Here is a 12,500-nt window from a genome sequence, read left to right on the forward strand (position 1 = left end):
TTTGAGCGTGTCAGTGTGTGTGTTGGTGTGAGCGTCAGTGTGTGTGTTGGTGTGAGCGTCAGTGTGTGTGTGTGTGTGTTGTTATGAGCGTGTCAGTGTGTGTGTTGGTATGAGCGTCAGTGTGTGTGTTTGTGTGAGCGTCAGTGTGTGTGTTGGTGTGAGCGTCAGTGTGTGTGTTGGTGTGAGCGTCAGTGTGTGTGTTGGTGTGAGCGTCAGTGTGTGTGTGTGTGTGTTATGAGCGTGTCAGTGTGTGTGTTGGTATGAGCGTCAGTGTGTGTGTTTGTGTGAACGTCAGTGTGTGTGTTTGTGTGAGCGTCAGTGTGTGTGTTTGTGTGAACGTCAGTGTGTGTGTTTGTGTGAGCGTGTCAGTGTGTGTGTTGGTATGAGCGCGTCAGTGTGTGTGTGTGTGTGTGTTGGTATGAGCGCGTCAGTGTGTGTGTTTGTGTGAGCGTGTCAGTGTGTGTGTTGGTGTGAGCGCGTCAGTGTGTGTGTTTGTGTGAGCGTGTCAGTGTGTGTGTTGGTATGAGCGCGTCAGTGTGTGTGTTGGTATGAGCGCGTCAGTGTGTGTGTTGGTATGAGCGCGTCAGTGTGTGTGTTGGTATGAGCGTCAGTGTGTGTGTTGGTATGAGCGCGTCAGTGTGTGTGTTTGGTATGAGCGCGTCAGTGTGTGTGTTGGTATGGAGCGTGGTCAGTGTGTGTGTTGGTGTGAGTGTCAGTGTGTGTTGGTATGAGCGTCAGTGTGTGTGTTGGTGTGAGTGTCAGTGTGTGTGTTGGTATGAGCGCGTCAGTGTGTGTGTTTGTGTGAGTGTCAGTGTGTGTGTTGGTGTGAGCGTCAGTGTGTGTGTTGGTGTGAGCGCGTCAGTGTGTGTGTTTGGTATGAGCGCGTCAGTGTGTGTGTGTGTGTGTGTGTGTTGGTATGAGCGCGTCAGTGTGTGTGTTGGTATGAGCGTCAGTGTGTGTGTTGGTGTGAGCGTCAGTGTGTGTGTTTGTGAGCGCGTCAGTGTGTGTGTTTGTGTGAGCGCGTCAGTGTGTGTGTTTGTGTGAGTGTCAGTGTGTGTGTTTGTGTGAGTGTCAGTGTGTGTGTTGGTATGAGCGCGTCAGTGTGTGTGTTGGTATGAGCGTGTCAGTGTGTGTGTTGGTATGAGCGTGTCAGTGTGTGTGTTGGTATGAGCGCGTCAGTGTGTGTGTTGGTATGAGCGTGTCAGTGTGTGTGTTGGTATGAGGCGTCAGTGTGTGTGTTGGTATGAGCGTGTCAGTGTGTGTGTTGGTGTGAGCGCGTCAGTGTGTGTGTTGGTATGAGCGTGTCAGTGTGTGTGTTGGTATGAGCGTGTCAGTGTGTGTGTTGGTATGAGCGCGTCAGTGTGTGTGTTGGTATGAGCGCGTCAGTGTTTGTATGTGTGTGTGTGTGTGTGTGTGTGTGTGTGTGTTCATCTCCTCTACCTTTTTGTCTGACAGTCCGGTGACCTCCTCCTGGACACACACACACACTGCACACGCTCATACACACATACACACACTGACACGCTCATACACACACATACACACACACATAAAACACGAGAGACACAAAGGACAGAGACAAAACATGACCATGATGCACCGGCCTCAACGGACAGGCCTTTGTGTCTCTGTCTGTCACACACACACACACACACACACACACACACACACACACACACACACACACACACACACACACACACACACACACACACACACACAGACACACACACACACACAAACACAGACACACACACACACACACACACACACACACACACACACACACACACACACACACACACACACACACACACACACACACACACACACACACACACACACACACACAGAGACACACACACACACACACACACACAGACACACACACACACACACAGACACACACACACAGACACACTCCTGTACCTTGTTGTCAGATAGTCCGGTGACCTGGTCCACAAACTCCTCCTGGATCATGAAGGCAGCCAGGTTGGCTGTGTACGAGGCCAGGAAGATGACAGCGAAGAAGGCCCACACCGACACTATGAACTTTACTGGTGGTGCCTTTAGGGGTTCTGGACCGGAACAGAGTTGTTGAACACCAGACCCCACAGCAGCCACACTGCCTTACCAACGGTGAACGATGGACCGTGGGGGTCTGGGAGGGGGGAGAAATAAAACAAGGATAGAGAATTCAGGAGGGAGAGAGAGAGAGAGAGAGAGAGAGAGAGAGAGAGAGAGAGAGAGAGAGTAGAGGGAGAGAGAGAGAGAGAGAGAGAGAGAGAGATGAGAGAGAAAGGGAGAGAGAGAGAGAGAGAGAGAGAGACAGACAGAGACAGAGACAGAGACAGAGACAGAGACAGAGACGAGAAGACGTGTGTAATAACTGTCTGTATGTGTACATGTAACACCTGGAGTTATTCCTGTTTTCTGTTGGATTGGGATGATCTGGTTGATATTGTGTTGTTGATCTAATGAATATGTTGTTGCTGTTGTTGTTTTTGTGTGTTTGTTTGTAGAGCCTGATTAGATGAGACACAGACTAAATGGTCCCATGAGAACACTGTCTGGGAGAACTACAGCAATGTTTACACGACAGCTATGTTTAAACAACAGCAATGTTTACACTACAGCTATGTTTACACTACAGCTATGTTTACACTACAGCTATGTTTACACAACAGCTAAATTTACACTACAGCTATGTTTACACAACAGCCATGTTTACACTACAGCTATGTTTACACTACAGCTATGTTTACACTACAGCTATGTTTACACAACAGCTAAATTTACACTACAGCTATGTTTACACTACAGCTATGTTTACACAAAAGCTATGTTTACACAACAGCTAAATTTACACTACAGCTATGTTTACACAACAGCAATGTTTACACTACAGCTATGTTTACACAAAAACAATGTTTACACTACAGCTATGTTTACACTACAGCTATGTTTACACAACAGCAATGTTTACACTACAGCTATGTTTACACAACAGCAATGTTTACACTACAGCTATGTTTACACAACAGCAATGTTTACACTACAGCTATGTTTACACAACAGCAATGTTTACACTACAGCTATGTTTACACAACAGCAATGTTTACACTACAGCACTGTTTACACTACAGCTATGTTTACACTACAGCTATGTTTACACAACATCAATGTTTACACTACAGCACTGTTTACACTACAGCTATGTTTACACTACAGCTATGTTTACACTACAGCACACTACAACTACACAATACACTAACACTAACAGACACTATAGTATACTAGTACACACTACAACTACACACTAACACTAACAGACACTCCACTAGTACACAATAGCCTCTGGTACCAGTAATACTAACAGACACTCCACTAGTACACAGTAGCCTCTGGTACCAGTAATACTAACAGACACTCCACTAGTACACAGTAGCCTCTGGTACCAGTAACACTACCAGACACTCCACTAGTACACAGTAGCCTCTGGTACAAGTAATACTAACAGACACTCCACTAGTACACAGTAGCCTCTGGTACCAGTAATACTAACAGACACTCCACTAGTACACAGTAGCCTCTGGTACCAGTAACACTAACAGACACTCCACTAGTACACAGTAGCCTCTGGTACCAGTAACACTAACAGACACTCCCTAGTACACAGTAGCCTCTGGTACCAGTAACACTAACAGACACTCCACTAGTACACAGTAGCCTCTGGTACCAGTAATACTAACAGACACTCCACTAGTACACAGTAGCCTCTGGTACCAGTAACACTAACAGACACTCCACTAGTACACAGTAGCCTCTGGCACCAGTAACACTAACAGACACTACACTAGTACACAGTAGCCTCTGGTACCCAGTAATAATAACATACACTCCACTAGTACACAGTAGCCTCTGGTACAAGTAACACTAACAGAAACTCCACTAGTACACAGGAGCCTCTGGTACCAGTAACACTATCAGACACTCCACTAGTACACAGTAGCCTCTGGTACCAGTAACACTAACATACACTCCACTAGTACACAGTAGCCTCTGGTACCAGTAACACTAACAGACACTCCACTAGTACACAGTAGCCTCTGGTACCAGTAACACTAACAGACACTACACTAGTACACAGTAGCCTCTGGTACCAGTAATAATAACATACACTCCACTAGTACACAGTAGCCTCTGGTACAAGTAACACTAACAGACACTCCACTAGTACACAGAAGCCTCTGGTACCAGTAACACTATCAGACACTCCACTAGTACACAGTAGCCTCTGGTACCAGTAACACTAACAGACACTCCACTAGTACACAGTAGCCTCTGGTACCAGTAACACTAACAGACACTCCACTAGTACACAGTAGCCTCTGGTACCAGTAACACTAACAGACACTCCACTAGTACACAGTAGCCTCTGGTACCAGTAATACTAACAGACACTCCCACTAGTACACAGTAGCCTCTGGTACCAGTAATACTAACAGACACTCTTGTAGTACACAGTAGCCTCTGGTACCAGTAACACTAACAGACACTCACTAGTACACAGTAGCCTCTGGTACCAGTAATACTAACATACACTCCACTAGTACACAGTAGCCTCTGGTACCAGTAACACTAACAGACACTCCACTAGTACACAGTAGCCTCTGGTACCAGTAATACTAACAGACACTCCACTAGTACACAGTAGCCTCTGGTACCAGTAATACTAACAGACACTCCACTAGTACACAGTAGCCTCTGGTACCAGTAACACTAACAAACACTCCACTAGTACACAGTAGCCTCTGGTACCAGTAACACTAACAGACACTCCACTAGTACACAGTAGCCTCTGGTACCAGTAATACTAACAGACACTCCACTAGTACACAGTAGCCTCTGGTACCAGTAATACTAACAGACACTCCACTAGTACACAGTAGCCTCTGGTACCAGTAATAATAACATACACTCCACTAGTACACAATAGCCTCTCGTACCAGTAACACTACCAGACACTCCACTAGTACACAGTAGACTCTGGTACCAGTAACACTAACAGACACTCCACTAGTACACAGTAGCCTCTGGTACCAGTAACACAAACAGACACTCCACTAGTACACAGTAGCCTCTGGTACCAGTAATACTAACAGACACTCCACTAGTACACAGTAGCCTCTGGTACCAGTAATACTAACAGACACTCCACTGGTACACAGTAGCCTCTGGTACCAGTAATACTAACAGACACTCCACTGGTACACAGTAACCTCTGGTACTAGTAACACTACCAGACACTCCACTAGTACACAGTAGCCTCTGGTACCAGTAATACTAACATACACTCCACTAGTACACAGTAGCCTCTGGTACCAGTAATACTAACAGACACTCCACTAGTACACAGTAGCCTCTGGTACCAGTAACACTAACAGACACTCCACTAGTACACAGTAGCCTCTGGTACCAGAATACTAACAGACACTCCACTAGTACACAGTAGCCTCTGGTACCAGTAATACTAACAGACACTCCACTAGTACACAGTAGCCTCTGGTACCAGTAACACTAACAGACACTCCACTAGTACACAGTAGCCTCTGGTACCAGTAACACTAACAGACACTCCACTAGTACACAGTAGCCTCTGGTACCAGTAATACTAACAGACACTCCACTAGTACACAGTAGCCTCTGGTACCAGTAACACTAACAGTAAGTGATATTACAGTATTTCTTAAACTGACTCTATGCACACTGGACTCTACCCACACACTCACACATACTACACAGACACTCTAATACACTCCACCACACTCACACACACACTACATACACACACATACACACACAGGAATATTGATGCCACAAACACACACACACACAGACACACACACACACTGACACTCTTCACGTAGGCTGCTTCTGCTCTGTTTATATTCTATCCTGATTGCCTAGTCACTTTTACCCCTACCTACTTGTACAAAAATGTATTACCTCAATTACCTCAACTACCTGCTGACATTGACAGTACTGGTACTTCCTGTAATAGCCTCATTACTACCTGGTACCCCTGCACATTGACTCAGTACTGCTACTTCCTGTATACAGCCTCATTACTACCTGGTACCCCTGCACATTGACTCAGCACTGCTACTTCCTGCATATAGCCTCATTACTACCTCGCACCCCTGCACATTGACTCAGTACTGCTACTTCCTGTATATAGCCTCATTACTACCTGGTACCCCTGCACATTGACTCAGTACTGCTACTTCCTGTATAAGCCTCAACTACCTCGTACCCCCTGCACATTGAATCAGTACTGCTACTTCCTGTATATAGCCTCATTACTACCTGGTACCCCTTCACATTGACTCAGAACTGCTACTTCTTGTATATAGCCTCATTACTACCTGGTACCCCTGCACATTGACTCAAAACTGCTACTTCCTGTATACAGCCTCATTACTACCTGGTACCCCTGCACATTGACTCAAAACTGCTACTTCCTGTATACAGCCTCATTACTACCTGGTACCCCTGCACTGCTAACAGCTGTAGATTATAAACAGTGTTTCACTGCTAACAGCTGTAGATTATAAACAGTGTTTCACTGCTAACAACTGTAGATTATAAACAGTGTTTCACTGCTAACAGCTGTAGATTATAAACAGTGTTTCACTGCTAACAGCTGTAGATTATAAACAGTGTATCACTGCTAACAGCTGTAGGTTATAAACAGTGTTTCACTGCTAACAGCTGTAGATTACGTTGATATAAACAGTGTTTCACTGCTAACAGCTGTAGATTACGTTGATATAAACAGTGTTTCACTGCTAACAGCTGTAGATTGTAAACAGTGTTTCACTGCTAACAGCTGTAGATTATAAACAGTGTTTCACTGCTAACAGCTGTAGATTATACACAGTGTTTCACTGCTAACAGCTGTAGATTACATTGATATTAACAGTGTTTCACTGCTAACAGCTGTAGATGATAAACAGTGTTTCACTGCTAACAGCTGTAGATTATAAACAGTGTTTCACTGCTAACAGCTGTAGATTATAAACAGTGTTTCACTGCTAACAGCTGTAGATTATAAACAGTGTTTCACTGCTAACAGCTGTAGATGATATAAACAGTGTTTCACTGCTAACAGCTGTAGATTGATATAAACAGTGTTTCACTGCTAACAGCTGTAGAATACATTGATATAAACAGTATTTCACTGCTAACAGCTGTAGATTATAAACAGTGTTTCACTGCTAACAGCTGTAGATTACAAACAGTGTATCACTGCTAACAGCTGTAGATTATAAACAGTGTTTCACTGCTAACAGCTGTAGATTACGTTGATAAACAGTGTTTCACGTCTAACAGCTGTAGATTATAAACAGTGTTTCACTGCTAACAGCTGTAGATTATAAACAGTGTATCACCGCTAACAGCTGTAGATTATAAACAGTGTTTCACTGCTAACAGCTGTAGATTATAAACAGTGTATCACCGCTAACAGCTGTAGATGATAAACAGTGTTTCACTGCTAACAGCTGTAGATTATAAACAGAGTTTCACTGCTAACAGCTGTAGATTACAAACAGTTTTTCAATGCTAACAGCTGTAGATTATAAACAGTGTTTCACTGCTAACAGCTGTAGATTATAAACAGTGTTTCACTGCTAACAGCTGTAGATTATAAACAGTGTTTCACTGCTAACAGCTGTAGATTATAAACAGTGTTTCCCTGCTAACAGCTGTAGATTATAAACAGTGTTTCACTGCTAACAGCTGTAGATTATAAACAGTGTTTCACTGCTAACAGCTGTAGATTACGTTGATAAACAGTGTTTCACGTCTAACAGCTGTAGATTATAAACAGTGTTTCACTGCTAACAGCTGTAGATTATAAACAGTGTTTCACTGCTAACAGCTGTAGATTATAAACAGTGTTTCACTGCTAACAGCTGTAGATTATAAACAGTGTTTCACTGCTAACAGCTGTAGATTACAAACAGTTTTTCACTGCTAACAGCTGTAGATTATAAACAGTGTTTCACTGCTAACAGCTGTAGATTATAAACAGTGTTTCACTGCTAACAGCTGTAGATTATAAACAGTGTTTCACTGCTAACAGCTGTAGATTATAAACAGTGTTTCACTGCTAACAGCTGTAGATTATAAACAGTGTTTCACTGCTAACAGCTGTAGATTACGTTGATAAACAGTGTTTCACTGCTAACAGCTGTAAATTATAAACAGTGTTTCATTGCTAACAGCTGTAGATTATAAACAGTGTTTCACTGCTAACAGCTGTAGATTACGTTGATATAAACAGTGTTTCACTGCTAACAGCTGTAGATTATAAACAGTGTTTCACTGCTAACAGCTGTAGATTATAAACAGTGTTTCACTGCTAATAGCTGTAGATCATAAACAGTGTTTCACTGCTAACAGCTGTAGATTATAAACAGTGTTTCACTGCTAACAGCTGTAGATTATAAACAGTGTTTCACTGCTAACAGCTGTAGATTATAAACAGTGTTTCACTGCTAACAGCTGTAGATTATAAACAGTGTTTCACTGCTAACAGCTGTAGATTATAAACAGTGTTTCACTGCTAACAGCTGTAGATTACATTGCTATAATGGATATAAGGTCAGCGGTTAGTATTGGGGCTGAGGTTAAAGTTAAGGGGTTGTGTGTGTGTGTGTGTTATGTGTGTGTGTGTGTGTGTGTGTGTGTGTGTGTATGTGTGAGAGAGAGAGAGAGAGAGTGTACCTTTGCCCTGGGCCAAGTTGCGGTTGAATCCCAGTGGACTGACGAACTCAAACAGGAAGACAGCGATGGCTGTGACCAGTAGCAGCATCGAACAAACATCATCACCCAGACAGACGCGCTGAAGGGCTCTGAGAGAGAGGGGAGGCGGTAGAGAGATAGAGGGGGGAGGGAGGGAGAGGGGGGAGAGAGAGAGAGGTGGGAAGGAGAGGAGGGGGGAGGGGGAGGGGGGGAGGGGGAGGGAGAGGGGGAGAGAGGGGGAGGGAAGGAGAGGAGGGGGAGGGAGAGGAAAGAGAGGAGGGGAGGAGAGAGAGGAGGGGGAGGGAGGGAGAGGAGGGGCAGGGAGAGAGAGGAGGGGGAGGGATGGAGAGGGAGGGGCAGGGAGAGAGAGGAGGGGGAGGGAGATAGAGAGGAGGGGAGGAAGGAGAGGAAGGGGGAGGAGGAGGAGGGAGAGAGAGAGGAGGGGGGAGGGAGAGAGGAGGGGGAGGGAGAGAGAGGGGGAGGGAGAGAGAGAGAGGGAGAGAGAGAGAGAGGAGGGGGAGGGAATGAGAGGAGGGTGATGGAGAGAGAGGGGGGGGGCGGGAAGGAGAGGAGGGGGAGGGAAAGAGCGGAGGGGGAGGAGAGAGAGGAGGGGGAGGGAGAGAGAGGAAGGGGAGAGAGAGATAGAGATGAAGAGGGGGGAGAGAAAGAGAGAGGAGGGGGATATAGGGGGAGGGGGCATAGAGGAGGGAAATAAAAGGCAGAGAGAGAGAGGGAGTGAAGGAGAGAGTTTCAAAACTACTTTATTTGACTGGACTTTATTTGGGGTAAAAGCACTGCCATCAGCAACACCAGCACTTTGTAACCAGCGCTTCTGACGTCACACCTGTAGATACATAGTTATCATTCATCTCAGTAACACCATATGAAGCAGACAGAGAGAGACTGAGGAGGAGAGATGGAGGGAGAGATGGAGGAGGGAGAGATGGAGGAGGAGAGATGGAGTAGGAGAGATGGAGGAGAAGAGATGGAGGAGGGGAGATGGAGAGGGAGAGATGGAGGAGGGAGAGATGGAGGAGGGAGAGATGGAGGAGGATAGATGGATGAGGAGAGATGGAGAGGGAGAGATGGAGGAGGGAGAGATGGAGGAGGAGAGATGGAGGAGGGAGAGATGGAGGAGGGAGAGATGGAGTAGGAGAGATGGAGGAGGAGAGATGGAGGAGGAGAGATGGAGGAGGAGAGATGGAGGAGGGGAGATGGAGAGGGAGAGATGGAGGAGGGAGAGATGGAGTAGGAGAGATGGAGGGGAGGAGAGATGGAGGAGGAGAGATTTAGGGGAGAAAGAGGGGAGGATAGATGGAGGAGGAGATATGGAGGGGAGAAGGAGGGGAGGAGAGATGGAGGAGGAGATATGGAGGGGAGAAGAAGGGAGGAGAGATGGAGGAGGAGATATGGAGGAGGGAGGAATGGAGGAGAAGGAGAGGAGAGATAGTGGAGGAGGGAAGGAGGGGAGGAGAGATGGAGGAGGAGATATGGAGGAGGGAGGAATGGAGGGGAGAAGGAGGGGAGGAGAGATGGAGGAGGAGATATGGAGGAGGGAAGGAGGGGAGGAGAGATGGAGGAGGAGATATGGAGGAGGGAGAGATGGAGGGAGAAGGAGGAAGACAGACAGAGAGATATGAAGAGAGACAGTCTGGCAGAAAGAGACGGAGAACACAGAGAGCTGAGCAGAGCGGACAGAGAGAGAGAGAGAGAGAGAGGAGAGAGAGAGAGAGAGAGAGAGACAGAGCGAGAGAGAGAGAGAGAGAGAGAGAGAGAGAGAGAGAGAGAGAGAGAGAGAGGGGGGGAGTGAATGGAGAGAGATAAACAGAGAGAAGACAGAGAGAGGCGTGTTAGTCACTGCAAGTTTGAGTTTGAACATTTCCATATTTCTCATTATTCCCTTGGATCTTCTCTGAGCTGAGAGTCTCACTGCCTCAGGGCAGGAGAGGAGGAGGTGGAAGAGAGGGAGAGGGGGAGACGAGAGTGAGAGGAGAGGGGGAGGAGTGGAGAGAGAGGGAGAGAAGAGAGGGAGAGGGGGGAGGAGAGGAGAGGAGAGGAGAGGAGAGGAGAGGAGAGGAGAGAGGAGAGAGGAGAGGGGGAGGAGAGGAGAGGAGAGAAGAGGGAGAGAGGAGAGGAGAGGGGGAAGAGAGGGGGAGGAGTGGAGAGAAGAGGGAGAGAAGAGAGGAGAGGGGGAGGAGAGGAGAGGAGAGGAGAGGAGAGGAGAGGAGAGGAGAGGAGAGGAGAGGAGAGGAGAGAGGAGAGGGGGAGGAGAGGAGAGGAGAGAAGAGGGAGAGAGGAGAGGAGAGGGGGAAGAGAGGGGGAGGAGTGGAGAGAAGAGGGAGAGAGGAGATGAGAGGGAGAGGAGAGGGGAGGAGAGGGAGATGAGAGGAGGGGAGAAGAGAGGGGAGGAGAGGAAAGGAGAGGAGAGGAGAGGAGAGAAGAGGAGAGGAGAGGAGAGGAGAGGAGAGGAGAGGAGAGGAGAGGAGAGGAGAGGGGGAGGAGAGGAGAGGAGAGAAGAGGGAGAGAGATGAGGAGAGGGGGAAGAGAGGGGGAGGAGTGGAGAGAAGAGGGAGAGAGGAGATGAGAGGAGAGGAGAGAAGAGGACAGGGGAGGACAGGGGAGGAGAGGAGAGGAGAGGAGAGGAGAGGAGAGGAGAGTGAGAGGAGAGGAGAGGAGAGGAGAGGAGAGGAGAGGAGAGGAGAGGGGAGGGGAGGGAGGAGAGGGGAGGAGAGAAGGAGAGAGGAGAGGGAGATGAGGGGAGAGGAGGAGGTGGAGGAGGAGGAGAGGGGAGGGGAGGATAGGGAGAAGACGAGAGGAGAGGAGAGGAGAGGGGGAGTAGAGGAGAGGAGAGGGGGAGGAGTGGAGAGAAGAGGGAGAGAAGAGAGGAGAGGGGAGGAGAGGAGAGGAGAGGAGAGGGGGAAGAGAGGAGAGGAGAGGAGAGGAGAGGAGAGGGAGAGGAGAGGAGAAGAGAAGAGAAGAGAAGAGAAGAGAAGAGAAGAGAAGAGAAGAGAAGAGAGAGAGGAGAGAAGATGAGAGGAGAGGAGAGGAGAGGAGAGGAGAGGAGAGGATGAGGGGGAGGAGAGAAGGAGAGAGGGGGAGGGGAGGAGAGGGAGAAGAGAAGGAGGAGACGAGAGGAGAGGAGAGGGGGAGTAGAGGAGAGGAGAGGGGGAGGAGAGGAGAGGAGGAGAGGAGAGGAGAGAGGGAGGAGAGGAGAGGAGATAAGAGGAGGGGAGAGGAGGGGGGAGGAGAGGGGGAGGAATGGAGAGAAGAGGGAGAGAGGGGGAGGAGAGTAGAGGGAGAGAGGAGAGGGGTAGTGGAGGAGAGGATGGGGAGAGAGGAAGGAGGAGAGGAGGAGAGAGGGGGAGGAGGAGAGGAAGGGGAGAGGGGAAGGAGGAGAGGAGGAGAGAGGGGGAGGAGGAGAGGAGAGGGAGAGGAGATGAGAGGGGGAGGAGAGGAGAGGAGAGGAGATGAGAGGAGAGGAAGAGAGGAGGAGAGGAGAGGAGGAGAGGAAGAGAGGAGAGGAGAGGAGGAGAGGAAGTGAGGAGGAGAGGAAGAGAGGAGGAGAGGAGAGGAGAGGAGGAGGGGAAGAGGAGGAGAGGAGAGGAGAGGAGATGAGAGGAGAGGAGAGGAGAGGAGAGGAGAGGAGAGGAGAGGAGAGGAGAGGAGAGGAGAGGAGAGGAGAGGAGAGG

The 12,500-nt window shown here is 47.9% G+C and overlaps 1 pseudogene; it reads right to left on the minus strand.

The window, feature by feature from the left end:
- The window catches only part of LOC123481282, a 60,483-nt pseudogene that overhangs the window by 7,003 nt on the left and 40,980 nt on the right, over positions 1 to 12,500 (minus strand).

This window comes from Coregonus clupeaformis, unplaced genomic scaffold (genome assembly GCF_020615455.1).
Source record: "Coregonus clupeaformis isolate EN_2021a unplaced genomic scaffold, ASM2061545v1 scaf2016, whole genome shotgun sequence".
NCBI classification, from domain to species: domain Eukaryota; kingdom Metazoa; phylum Chordata; class Actinopteri; order Salmoniformes; family Salmonidae; genus Coregonus; species Coregonus clupeaformis.